Here is a 13013-nt window from a genome sequence, read left to right as displayed (position 1 = left end):
GATCATAAAAGTAGATGAATTTCCCCCAGTATCTGTAAGGCTAATGTTAGTAACTGGTCTGTGAGTTTAGCTAATGTGACAGTTTAGCAAAGTCAACACTTATGGGAAAACAGAGTGGGACCTTTACAATGAATCACACTTCATGGCTTCAGCTCTGAGTTCAAACCCCTCGCACCTGAGAGAACTGGATCTGAGCTACAATCACCCAGGAGACTCAGGAGTGAAATTTATTGTATGTGAACGAAAGAAAGACAGAGAGTGAGTGAATAAAATAAGTAAAGTGGAAACCTGGTCAGAAAGGGGTTCAGGAAACGAGAGTTCAGATACAGATTCAGATTCAGACAACTTTATTGGTCCCATGAGGGGCAATTCATTTGCAGCTTACCCAGTCTACACTATACCATCCTGTTCCACATCATACCATATCATACCATACACTTATAATAACACACACACACAATATTCAAAAATACCACATGTTTACACCCCCAGTTCCTCCCAAACCATTACCCCAAATCTCATAAAAAGAGACAGAGTGAGACAATCTGTAACACACACTAAAGACAGGACGAGACAGAAAGACAGACGACACCATCTTACCTGAGATTTATTATGAAATAAATATAATATTTCATAATATAATAGTAATATAGCGACATAATACTCTCCATTTAGTATAAAAGATACGCACATACACAGAGTTGAGAGTGTGTGATATGTTTTCTCCTCTAATTTCTCCTCTTCTCTGTAGATGCCTGTGATCTCACACTGGACCCAAACACAGCAAACACACTCCGCTCTCTGTCTGAGGGGAACAGAAAGGTGACACGTGTGGGACATACTCGAAGCAGTTTCATAATATAAAAAATATAAAGCTATATATAAAAATATACACCTAAATATAAATATTACCACAACTTGAAGTTGTCTGTCAATAAATATCAATAAATAAAAATGTGTACAAGGCAGAATCAGTCTAGGAACCTTCGGATTACCAGACAATTGCTGTACCTCCTGAAGCACTGTAACCTCAGCAAAAAAAATATTAATCGGAATGCAAATACAAAGTACTCTATGTCAAATGCTTTTTTGGACAGCTGACCAATCACAAGTGGAGTAGTGAGACCTGTCGTCTATCATAACAACCACTAAAAATGGAGAAGGTAGCGGTGGAGAAGTTTACTGAGCGCAGTGAACTGTACGACATGACAGTCAAACTGCATCATAACATTCATCATAAAGAGGCTGTTTGGAGTTAAATTGATCGGATCCTAGGAGTGTCTGGTAAGTGTTTTTGTTTACTGCCTGTCATTGGCAAAACTAGTCTGTTAGCTGTTGTTGTTATGGCAACAAAAGACGCTCTGAACTGCTTTTTGGAATAAACGCTGCCAACCTTTCTTTCTACCTGAAAAAATGCTCTGGCCGACGTTTTTCAACAAAAAAGACCCTATGTGTGAACACTCTCTTAGACATTTCTACACTTACTATGCAACACACACTGTAGTCAAGCCTCTCAAAATACAACACACACGCGTGAGCCCAGTCTCTAGGCGTGACGTAGTGTTTTCCCTGCATGCCTCCAGACGTGTTTGTGCAACGTTACGATACACAACCAATCACCAGCATTACTAGATCTTGGTACAAGCATTCTGCATGCCTACTGGCACACTGACGCTGATAAGATTTACTTCTTAGGTATCGAAATTTGATTCCGAATGACAACGCATTTTTCAATACTCGATAGCATCAGAGCAATTCGGTCGGTGCCATAAAAGTATCGAAGTTTGTTACCCGGCCCTACACACACACACTCTCTCTCTCCCTCTGCCTCCCTCTCTCTTTCTCTTTCTCTCCTCCTCTCCCTCCCTCTCTCTCTCATACACACAGTCTCTCTCTTTTGCACACACAGTCTCTCTCTCTTTTTCTCTCTCTCACACATACACACACAGTCTCTCTCTCTCCCTCTCTGACACACTCACACACACACATACACACACACACACACACACAAACAAACAAGCTCTCTCTCACCTACTAATCCTCCCTGCCTCTTTTTCTCACACACGTCCCCTCTCTCTCTTGCGCTAACACACACACACACACACACTTATGTATACACTGTCTCTCTCTAACACGCATACACGTACACACACACACACACACACACACACACTTTCTTCCTTTCTCTCTCTCCCTCCCTTACATACACAATCTCTCTCTCTCTCTCATTCTCACACACACACACACACACATACTCACTCATACACTCACTCACTCACACATATATGCACTCTCTCCCTCTGTCTCTTTCTGTCTCTTTCACAGACAATCTCTCTCATTCTCTCTCTCTCGCTCTCTCTCTCTCTCACACACACACACACCGATGTACACACTGCCTCTCTCTAACACAATCTGTTTTAATGAGATATAGATGAGTATGACTGATGACATATTTAGTACTGAATATTTCCTGACTGAGCTGATGAATTCTGGTTTATAAATGATTCTCTATCAGTTTACCTGCCCTGCTCTGTCACATACTGACATGAACTAACCAGTACCAGTGAGGAACCATTGGGCTTAGTGCAGTTAACCAGTATGGAGTTCTTTTAGTTGTTTTTGAGCAAATGGAAAAAAACTCAGTCTGTATAGACTGACAGACCATGACTCATCCAGTCTTCTTTCTCTCCTCTTCTCCTCTCACACTCTCCCTCTTTTCTCTCTTTCTCCTAAAGACTGTCAAACTCTTTCTCTCTTCTCATTACTCAGCACAGATGTTTACAGTCTGACAAGTTTTTATTTATCACTATTTTCCATATTCCACTAAAACCTGTGTATTTCACATTGTGTGTGAGAGACAGTGTGATTATTTAATATTATGTCTGAATCTGATCTTCAGTGTGTTCTGAGCTGCGACCATGTCAACAAGTAAAGCGAAGTAATCACTTCAGAAAAACGCAGCAAATCATTAATAAATGGTGGTGCATTTTACACTGTACAATAAGGCTCCCTTTTGGCAGTTATAAATGTTAGGATCTAATAAATAAATGGTCATAAAAATGAGATGGAGCTGAAAGTTTAACACGCTGACTGATAAAAAAAGAACATAAAGTCAACTAAGAGCAAGATCTGAGATTTACCAGAATGGATAGATGAAAAGTGCAGCAATAACTTTATCTTGCCAAATAGTGAGCCCACATTGAGATATGAAAAGTAACCCTAACCCTAAACTTGTTTATAAGTGTTGTATATAATTGTAATGATTTATAAAGTATTTACCGTGCTGTTCTCGCTACGTGTTTTATACAACCTGTATGTCAACGTGGATTAAACAGCCAGCCAAACTCGGTTTTCATGAGCCAGGAAGTGAGCGCCTTGCTCCTTTATTAACGTTCTTCAGGTGAGGCAGGTGAAAGTTTACAAGTGAAACTGCGATTAATAAAAACAGAAAAGACTTAGAACGTCTCTTAACTAGTTACCGTATGGCACAACTGACTACAAAACAGAATTACAAGCAAATGGTACATTAACGTGGTCATACATTAGTATACAAAGTTATCGTAAATTAGCATCGCTGCGACAACTGAATCGATTACTATCAATCTGCACACCATGTATCTAACAGTGCATATAGAAGAAACTCTAAGTTACTTACGCTTGTTAAATAAAGTACAAAACAACCAAACTTACAGACATTGCTTTCGAGGGTATTAAGAAAGTTCAAAACACAGGGGAAGCCTACACACGCGCACATCTATGCTCCATAGCAACATAGCACTTCCCTCTCTCACGATTCACAGCAAGTCTCTTACAACGTGTCAAAATAAAAGTCATTCGTGGATTCAATGTAGTGTGTCCATTTGAACAGCCACTGCATGAACTATAACCAATCATCATTGGCAACATACAAACCTCCTTCACCAACTTAAATCAGAGGGCAGAACATTTACAACCTAATTAATAACCTAATTAGAAACCATTTACAAATCCTTTATAAGGGTAGTCTTATTGTAAAGTCATACCGGAAGTCCTGCATGCTTTATGCCAACACGGGAAGCATGAAGTGTTTCGAATGTGGGGATATTGGGCACAAAAGACTCACCCACCTGCCCCCGTAAGGCTCAGATTAACGGAGACGCTCCTACAGGTCACAGTGTGGACGCATCAGGGCCCAGTCAAAATGATCCAGAAGCCGCTGATGTTCACACAGAGTGTGAGGTTGTTTTGAGCCCAGAGTGGCTTTTTCCTTTCCCCTCCCATCATGCCCGTCACGGTTCTTTGGGTTTAAGGTTGACATAACTCTGCTGCTGCTGTCTGGAAGCTCCACAGCTGAGGAATCCTCTGAATGGATGAAGACAGGAGAAAAAAAAACAAGCGAAATGATCAAGTAAAAAGAAAAGATCTGATCTACAGCCATCCTGAATGTTATTCTAACATTACCATGCATATAACACTGTTGAATCTGCAAATGATAACTTATGATGGTAAAAGATCACTCCTTATTCTAAAAAAGTTGAACTAAATTCTACTTGGATCAGCTTACTATTTTTAAACAGTTAATATTCTAATTGAGGCAAAAACAGGATCTATGGACAAGGCTTAGGCGGCCATGGGTAGGACAGGTATTCCATTCATTACTTAATTCAAAGATCAGAGGAACTGCTATTTTGATTTCTAAAAAGCTTCAGTTTACACCTGAAAATAATCCCTGATCATAATGGACAGTTCATCATTGTTTCTGGCAGACTCTTTCATATACCAGTCATATTAGTATGTGTATATGCCTCTAAATTTGATGATGCCAAATTTATGACCACACTTCTATCCTCTGTCCCAAATATAAATACACATTATTTAATTCTTGGAGGCGATATAAACTGGCCCCAGCTAGGAAACAGTACAAGCAACTGAGGAATTTATATGCTTTAGCAACTCAGATGAGACTAGTAAATGATCTCCTCTTCTGCTTACCGCAATAGGCAACGCAGAAAGACAGAAGAGGATATCATTGAAAAACATCTGATATTGATAAGCAATATGCAATAAATCCTACTCCAGATTTGTCAGCTTAGAGCAGCCGATAACCCTGGAAGAAATATATGACAACATTAGGGAATTCACATGAGATTCGGTCTTAGACCGTGTGTTAGGTTTTTCCTCGTTTACTGTGGGCAGCCTTGGTCTAAAGGTTGGAGAACCGGGCTTGTGACCTGAGGGTTGCCGGTTTGATTCCCAGGCCCAACATCCATGGCTGCGTGCCCTTGCGCAAGGCACTTAACCCTAATCCTCCCCAGGTGCATAGGAATGCTGCCCACTGCTCTTGCGTCTGTTGTGTGTTCACTGCTGGTGTGTTGGATGGGTTAAATGCAGAGACAAATTCACTGTTCACAGTGTGTGTGTGAGTGCAATCACGGAAACAACTTCATATCCGTATTAGATAGATAGCGTGCATGCTTTCTTTCTAATTTCCTCCGTCACATCACACACCTCAACACTGGGATTTCTCTTCAGTGCACAGCTGCACACACACACACATGCATACACACATTTCCTCTCTCACTCTGGCATCCACTCCTCATGTAATCCTACACTGTATAACTTACACATTGTCTCACTACCTCTTATTGTCATTTGTGCCTCAATCATTCTATTTGCTGCTGATTATTGGTTGTACCATATCAGTATTGGTTGATACGTAGTGTTGATTATTTTGTTAATTTTAGTGGTTTAATAATAAAGTATTAAACACCAAAATTAATGGTTAATAATTTTATGAGACTGATTTATATTAGACTGATTTGATAATCCTATTACACATGCATCTTTTGGTGCCCCGTGTTAGGATTGCTATTGTACCTACACTATGAGCTATTATTTTGAATGGTTCCACAGACCAGGTTTTTTATTTTAGCAAGGGGCAGAACTAAGGGTGAGGCTCCTAGCATGCCACATTGTCAAAGCTGTTTATTTACCTTACCACAATTAAAAAGCGAGTAATATACATCAAATTAACCCTCTGGAGTCGGCCATCCCACAGGCGGCATGAAACAGATATTTCGCCAAACCTCTTCGAAAGCTCTGTGAGTTCTTGTCTCAGAAACATAAAACGCACATCCTCCGAAACCTTCAGCTGTCTACTCTACAATGTACATTGTTAGAAAGTGGATTTATTTTGTAGAACTGTGTGAGGGAAATAAAAACAACAACAATCACCTCTCAGTCTCTGAGTCAGAAAGCAGCTCCCCAGATAGCAAGCATACATTTGCCCAACGTTGGAACCACGGCTTGACAAACGCGACATGACATTGATTACTGACTTTGGGCCAATGTCATTTTGGCCATCGGGGTACCTATTTCTGGTTAGCAAGACACTGGCTTATATCCAAAGGCCGACGTATTTTGTTGTTATCCATTTGATGAATACACAGTAATGTAGACTACGCAAATTAATAATGAACAGATCATCATGTCATGTTATCCTGTGCAATGGCTAATTCTTCAAGACATGCCTATTCGTGAGCTGTAAGGTCTATACCAACATAATAGGGTTATGCCATAACCAGAGGAAATTATTGCTGATAACCAATTTATTAATTGATAAACATGTCTTAACCAACTGAAACAGATAGGCTACAAGTTAATATAGATATCATCAATATTTACAGGAGTATATAAATAAGCGAATGGATGAATAAATGAATAAATAAGGAGAGAGAGAGAGAGAGAGAGAGAGAGAGAGAGAGAGAGAGCAAGTAGTCTTCAGTAACAGTAATGTCTTCAGGGACCAGATTATAGTGGAAAAATACAAAAATAGGATAGATCAATGTATAGGCTATAGGCTACATATTCAAAGACCAATGGAAAAAGACTTGCATGTAGGCTGGTTGCCATGTGTGCTCGAATTTCTTCCTACTTACTCGGAATCGCTCAAACTGAAATACACCGGCGTTTGACCACCTGTGGAGAAAAGGAGATACACAGCCATTTAGTGACAGATCGAGTGCGAGACGCGTTACGTGAGCATATTCCCATTCAAGAGCATGTCACTGTGGAAACTATGAGGTAAGAAAGTTTTTAATTCTTTCATTGATTGTTTAGTCAGTTGTTTCATTTCCGCTGACCGTTAGGCCTGCAATGTTTAAACTGGTTATGCAGTATGAAAACGCATTGGCGGCACTGACTTGTCTTTGTAAACGAAATGTTACTCCAGGTATAGTCGTGGCAAATGTAAATGCGATTAAATGAATGTTCATTTTCATTTCGAAGCAAAATGATTCAAATAAATTTGAGGATTGCTCTGCACTTTGAATATTTCCTTGGTAGTGTATGTGACACCTACTGCGTGAGCCAGAACTCACACCGTGTGAAAAGTGGTTTATCTGGAAATATCCGGACAAAGTAAACTTCCACCAAACCTGCTGTTTGCCGGAGGTATTCGGATGCCTGCAGAACTTTGTTATGGGGACCTGCAAACTCACGCAAATGTCTGAATACAGCTGTTAGGCGGAGGTTTTCAGGCATCCGCGTGACCACAGTCGTTAGCTGATGGCTTGGCCTTTCAAATGCCAATAACAGTCAGGGTTCTGGATGGTATAGGGTGACGCCACCCGCAAAGCAACACATTAAAGAGACAGAGAGACATACGGGGAAAACACACCAGACAGGGGAGGAAACAGCACCACACACAGGCAGGGGGAGAAAAACAACAGCACACAAGATAATACCCATTTATGACTCATGGCCATAACACCAGATGTAAACAGACCAAATGGGGAACAAGTAGTAAGTTTGTGTGGGACAATGTGGGACATGTTACCAATGCTGAGAGATAACGTAAAACTTAGATATAATGTCAGTCTAACTGAACAAGAAACACTTGTATTGACAGACATCATACAGCTCAAGTCTTTCAAGTTAAACCCCCTGACCAAACCCAACTATAAGAATAAATAAGGCTCAAAATAAAATATTACATAAAATAAAACAATTTCAATGCAAATCTTTATATCAAGCCAAAATCTCTATTGGATGAGTAGCATGGTCAGAAGGGATAAAAGAACTTTTCTTTTTGACCATGATGTCAGCTGACAGCGCTTACCTTCATATCTGTAAAGTTTTACTAAGTTTGGGTTTTGTGTCGTGGCAAAGAAATTCGTCGGCCCCACAGCTGCACAGTTTGATTGACAGCCGCCACAGCCTCTTGTTAACCGCCCTCAATGCTCTCTTCTCAGCCATTTGGTGCAAGCAAGGCTTTTAAAAAAACTTGGCTATGTTGCATTTTACTGCTTTTGATGTAGCAGTATCAAATAGATTAGAAACTAGGCCGCAACGGCATAAGCGGCTCATGTGCCGGGCGGGTAAAAGAATGGATCCATTTTTTTTTTTTTTTTATTTCTGACAGTTAAAAACCAAACGACCAATGAAAGTGCGGGACATTATCTCAGATTGACGGATGTGGGACAAAGGGTACAGGAGTTTCGTTTAAAAGTTTAAAGGGTACAGGAGTTTTTGTTGTTGTGGTTGTTGTTGTTGTTCCTCGCTTGTTTGGAATGTTTCTCCTCAGTACGAGGACGCGCCCCGTTTTCAAACCACCCACTCAGAAGGATTACAGAAGTTGTACTCCGTATTCTGTTGATAGTGTGCATTTTGAAGATGGCTTGCAAAAGAACACTTGAGCTTTCGAACAGACAGCGGAGTGGAGAGGCTATTCATGCGCCGGGAAGATCCGATTATTCCAGCGCCGAGTCCAAACGAAAACAAACGACTGGTGTTCCCGTTAAATGCATTTTTTAAGAAGATGTCTGAACAGCAGTAAACGTTCATGGAGAATGTTATTCGGCGGTTGGACAGGATGGAGTCCCATCAAAGAGGCGCAAGAGGAGTCTGCCTAAAAAAGAAGACGAGCGGGGAATAACTCTGTTTTGGTAAGTTTATTTCTGTAGCCTTCTGGCTTTTGTCTTTGACTGCCGCACATTCTGACGCATTCACATTTCTTTATCTGATTTATCCCTTGATGTGGTTGAATTTAACTCTTGTACTAATTTTGCTTCTATAGGAAGCTGTGCGGAGAATGCATAATGCTGAAAACAACACGCACAGATATGATCCACAGACAAGGTAAGACAATGTGTCTTGTTGGTAGGCTATATCATCGCGATTGTTTCATAGCAGTGCCTGGAATTCTAAACAAACTTTTAATCAATCTTCCTTTCTTCTCCACTTTTTTTTCTCTCTCTCTAGTATCCCGCAAGACCTATTGAGACTATTCGAAAGAGTTACAGGATGAACCAAGAGGGGAATCTAGAGAACAAAGAGACGTGTTTTGCAGCTGCACAAGGCCAGAGTTGGTGTTCTTCAAACTGAGGAAGAGGCTGCCATATGGAAGACCGCATCAGTAGATATAACTTCCGAAGAGGAGGTCTGCACTGTGTGAGGTGCTACAGAATTGACTGGACAAAGACCAAAAATATGTTGTGAATCACAATAATATAAACCATATGAAATCATGTCTGGGGACACACAATGGACCAATGGGGAAGAGTTTTAGAGGAGGGGCAAGACATTGCTCCACCAATCCAAAGTAAGATTTTTGACCAGTTGCAGGATACCTGGTGGCCCGAGGCGTGAAGTGCAAATGTTCCCTTGCAAGCACCCCCAAGGGATTATTCACCATGGCAACTAAGGGCTCTAGGCAGACCCCCAAGCCTGGTACATATTCAGGAGTATCCCATGCCGTGTAACAGAGCTGCAGACTGCCAGATAAAGACGATTATCTGTGGAGTATCCGGGAATAAACAGGAGTATTCCAGTCTGGATACACCTCTTTTCACGCGGTGTCATTTAATTATGCTTATATGGCAGCTGCTTACTTATTAAAGTATTTATTTATTGTAAACAAACTTCTACACAGACTGGCCTACTACACTTTCGTCAATGTAGCTCAGAAACTGGCCTAGCGCTTCCTTTTTTTTGCACTAATTTGTCAATCACACCTGATAGCAGCGCCATGTTTTTCCCATAGATATAGAAATGTTTGTTTCTATTATCTGTGGTTTTTCCCATTCTAAGCATCCAGTGTTTGGGGTTAGGTGGACAAAGCGGTAGGTGGACACAGGCCCCTATAACCATACTCTGTATATCAAGACCTACAGATAAAAACAAAGATGTCATTTAAAAATTCTTTATAAAATGTTAATTGTTGAAGATGCATGATATACACAAATGGTTAAACTTTAAAAACCACTAAAGTAGTGGGTGACCAATAGTGTAGATTAGGGGTGCAACGGTACACAGGAGTCACGGTTCAGTTCGCACCACGATTTGGACATCATGGTTCGGTATGAGGTCGGTACAGCGGGAAAAGAGCAACAAAAACCTCAAAATGCATAAGGCTAGGTTTCTGTCATTTATTTTGAACAGACAGTAGTGCAAGTTACAGTTTGTTCCACCTAGTGTTGTATAGTATAGAATGGAAATCAAGATTTTCCTTGTCCTTTCGAATTCTCTGAGATGAATGTGCTATGGAAACATTGTCAACGTATGAAAACATGAATTTTCCTCCTTCAGCCGTTAGATCGATTGGAAGAAAACAAAGCTTACTACAGCCCGCTCTGACCTTCTGTGTGTTTGCCACGTCACAACTGTACATGTCCGCCTACAGCAGTCGTAGGCTATTGACAGCCAGCATTGCCTTAAGAAATGCGGTTTACTTCTTCCTACAATGTACCAGTAAACAAGGACATAAGTCGTCGTATGTTTGCACCACAACCAGATCCCAAATCTGCGAGAGAAGAGAAGAAACCAACTATGAGACAGTGAAATGAGAGACTCACACTTGTGAAATTGGTTCCACTCTGTTGGGCATACAAAACAGTGCTGGGGGTGGTTCTGATGGGGGGAAGAATGGAAAGAATGGAGAGGGAAGGACGAGAAGAAAAGCAATCTGTTTTTCTTCATGACTGAGTGCATGAAGTGGTTAAAACATAAAACAACACTGGTGGGGGAAAATAACCCCACACCCACTCTGGTCTCCTTATGTCTCTGGCTACAGCATGAGATCCTGTTGAACAGAAGAAACAGCAGCAGTCTTAGCCGACAAAGGGCACAGTGATAACTGGGAGTGTGTGAGGCAACAGCGAGTGTGCAAGGGTCAGAGAAGCAGGGTACAAAAGCCCACTTGGAAAAAGGAAGCAAGAAAAAAAAAAGAAGAAGATGGAGTGTGGTTCTCTGGGTAATTGCTTAGTGTAAGGAATCTTTTGTTATTCCAAACTCTCCCCAGCTTGGTTTGGGACGAATCTAATTTCCTTTTTTGCCCCAAGAACTAGAGATTAAAAGCAAAGGCAAATGAAAATATACAAAAAAAGTGTCTCTCATACCACAGATCATTTTGTGGCAGAAAATATTTTAGCAGTGGAATGGTTGAATTTGCTTGTGTCATGGTGGCAGCGAAATATCTGCTGACGGTATTTTATACAGGAGTTGAGTTAAGGTAAATTAACGAGTTTGGCGCTCAGTGAGGGCATGAATGTAGTGTGGTCAGTGGCTATACTCAATACAGCTGATGTTTTGCTCTTCAAAAAGTTGAGGTGTACTTTCCACGGCATCTTGCCCAAACGTATCATCTGTCTATTTCTCATCCCCATTGAATTTCACATTATAAACTTTACATCCGATATGGGTTACCGCTGTCTAAAACAGCTGTGAACGATGGCGAAATCTAATCTTGCGAGATTTGCTGTAACAAAGAAGTGAAGGCAGAAGCTTATCCTTGAACTCAGCAAATAAAGTAACTGCTGCATTCTCCACTCCCATGATCAGGCAGGAGGGATGAAACACATCGCAGCTCTCCCGACGCCAAGCCAGACAAAGTGAATGTCAAAAGAATAAACAAAAACAAACACAAAAACCGAGCCTAGCTGAAAATGCTGAAATAATCAAGAATTTGTTTAAAAGAAACCGTTGTCTGTGCAACGAAAGACACAAACGCTATCTCACGGGTTCTCAAAAGACTTCCATTCCTCACCAGACATGCAAACATGCCTCAAACACTGTCAAGTTTAATAAACCAATCAATGATCTAACGAGTTAAGGTCCCATTTGTTTTTTAAAAACTGAAATCTGGTAGATCGACAGAATGACTGCGTGTGTGCTGACGATTCATGTGTGATCTCACCACGGACTGCAAGCCCAAATTTTTAGTCATTACTTATGAGCAAGACAAGTAATATTTCATGGGATCTTGATTAAAATGGATTGCATATCTTATTTCAGGAAGCCATGCCTGTGTTGGAGGTATAAGCACTGACTTGTGGACCTCATAGAAAAAAAACAAAAAAAGCCTCAGTGTATGGAACATAATGACTCACCTGGTCCAAATGAGGCGATGGACGGGTGGGTTGGCATTGGTATGACAGTCATCACTAACCACCATCACATCTGGAGCACCTGAAACAAGTAACATTAGAAAATGCTCCATGAACATTCTAGAACCAGCCAGTTAAGTTCTCTGCCCACCCAGTTCCTATGTCATTCAAAACAATGAAAAGAAGCAAGAAAGAACATTTTTGACTTTGTGTTTACCATTGTTTGTATTTAATGAAAGCCTCTGTATATGCATTAGCCTTAACAAAAGGTAGTCAGTCTATGTCAAGTAACACCTTGTAAAATGAAAATAAAGAATGCAATGTAAGTATAAAAGTTAATGTTACTATCCCAAAGCATTGTGGGTAATATAGTTCCCTTATGCGTCACAGACTTACAGGTTTACTCCGTATCCTTCAATAAATTTAATTAGAACACTCATTCACTTACTCATTATCTAAGCCGCTTATCCTAGTTAGGGTCACAGGGGGTGCTGGAGCCTATCCCAGTGCTCATAGGCAGGGAAACACCCTGGAGAGGTTGCCAGTCCATTGCAGAGCAGACACACAAACAAAAACAAAAACAAACACACCTAGGGGCAATTACGTGCCTCCAACTCACCTAAGCTGCATGTCTTTGGAAACGGGAGCTCC

General features: G+C 40.8%; 1 long non-coding RNA gene across 1 annotated transcript; it reads right to left on the bottom strand.

The window, feature by feature from the left end:
* Positions 1–3349: 3349 nt before the first annotated feature.
* On the bottom strand, positions 3350–12441 carry LOC115828416 (uncharacterized). Its single transcript, XR_004025962.1, has 3 exons — positions 12366–12441; positions 6918–6957; positions 3350–4341 (listed from the first exon to the last, which is right to left on the bottom strand). It is a non-coding gene; the product is annotated as an uncharacterized LOC115828416 (long non-coding RNA).
* Between the last annotated feature and the right edge of the window lie 572 nt (positions 12442–13013).

The sequence above is a fragment of the Chanos chanos genome, chromosome 15 (assembly GCF_902362185.1).
Source record: "Chanos chanos chromosome 15, fChaCha1.1, whole genome shotgun sequence".
NCBI lineage: Eukaryota > Metazoa > Chordata > Actinopteri > Gonorynchiformes > Chanidae > Chanos > Chanos chanos.
The sequence above is the reverse complement of the archived record's forward strand: the minus strand, read 5'-3'. Positions and strand labels throughout refer to the sequence as shown.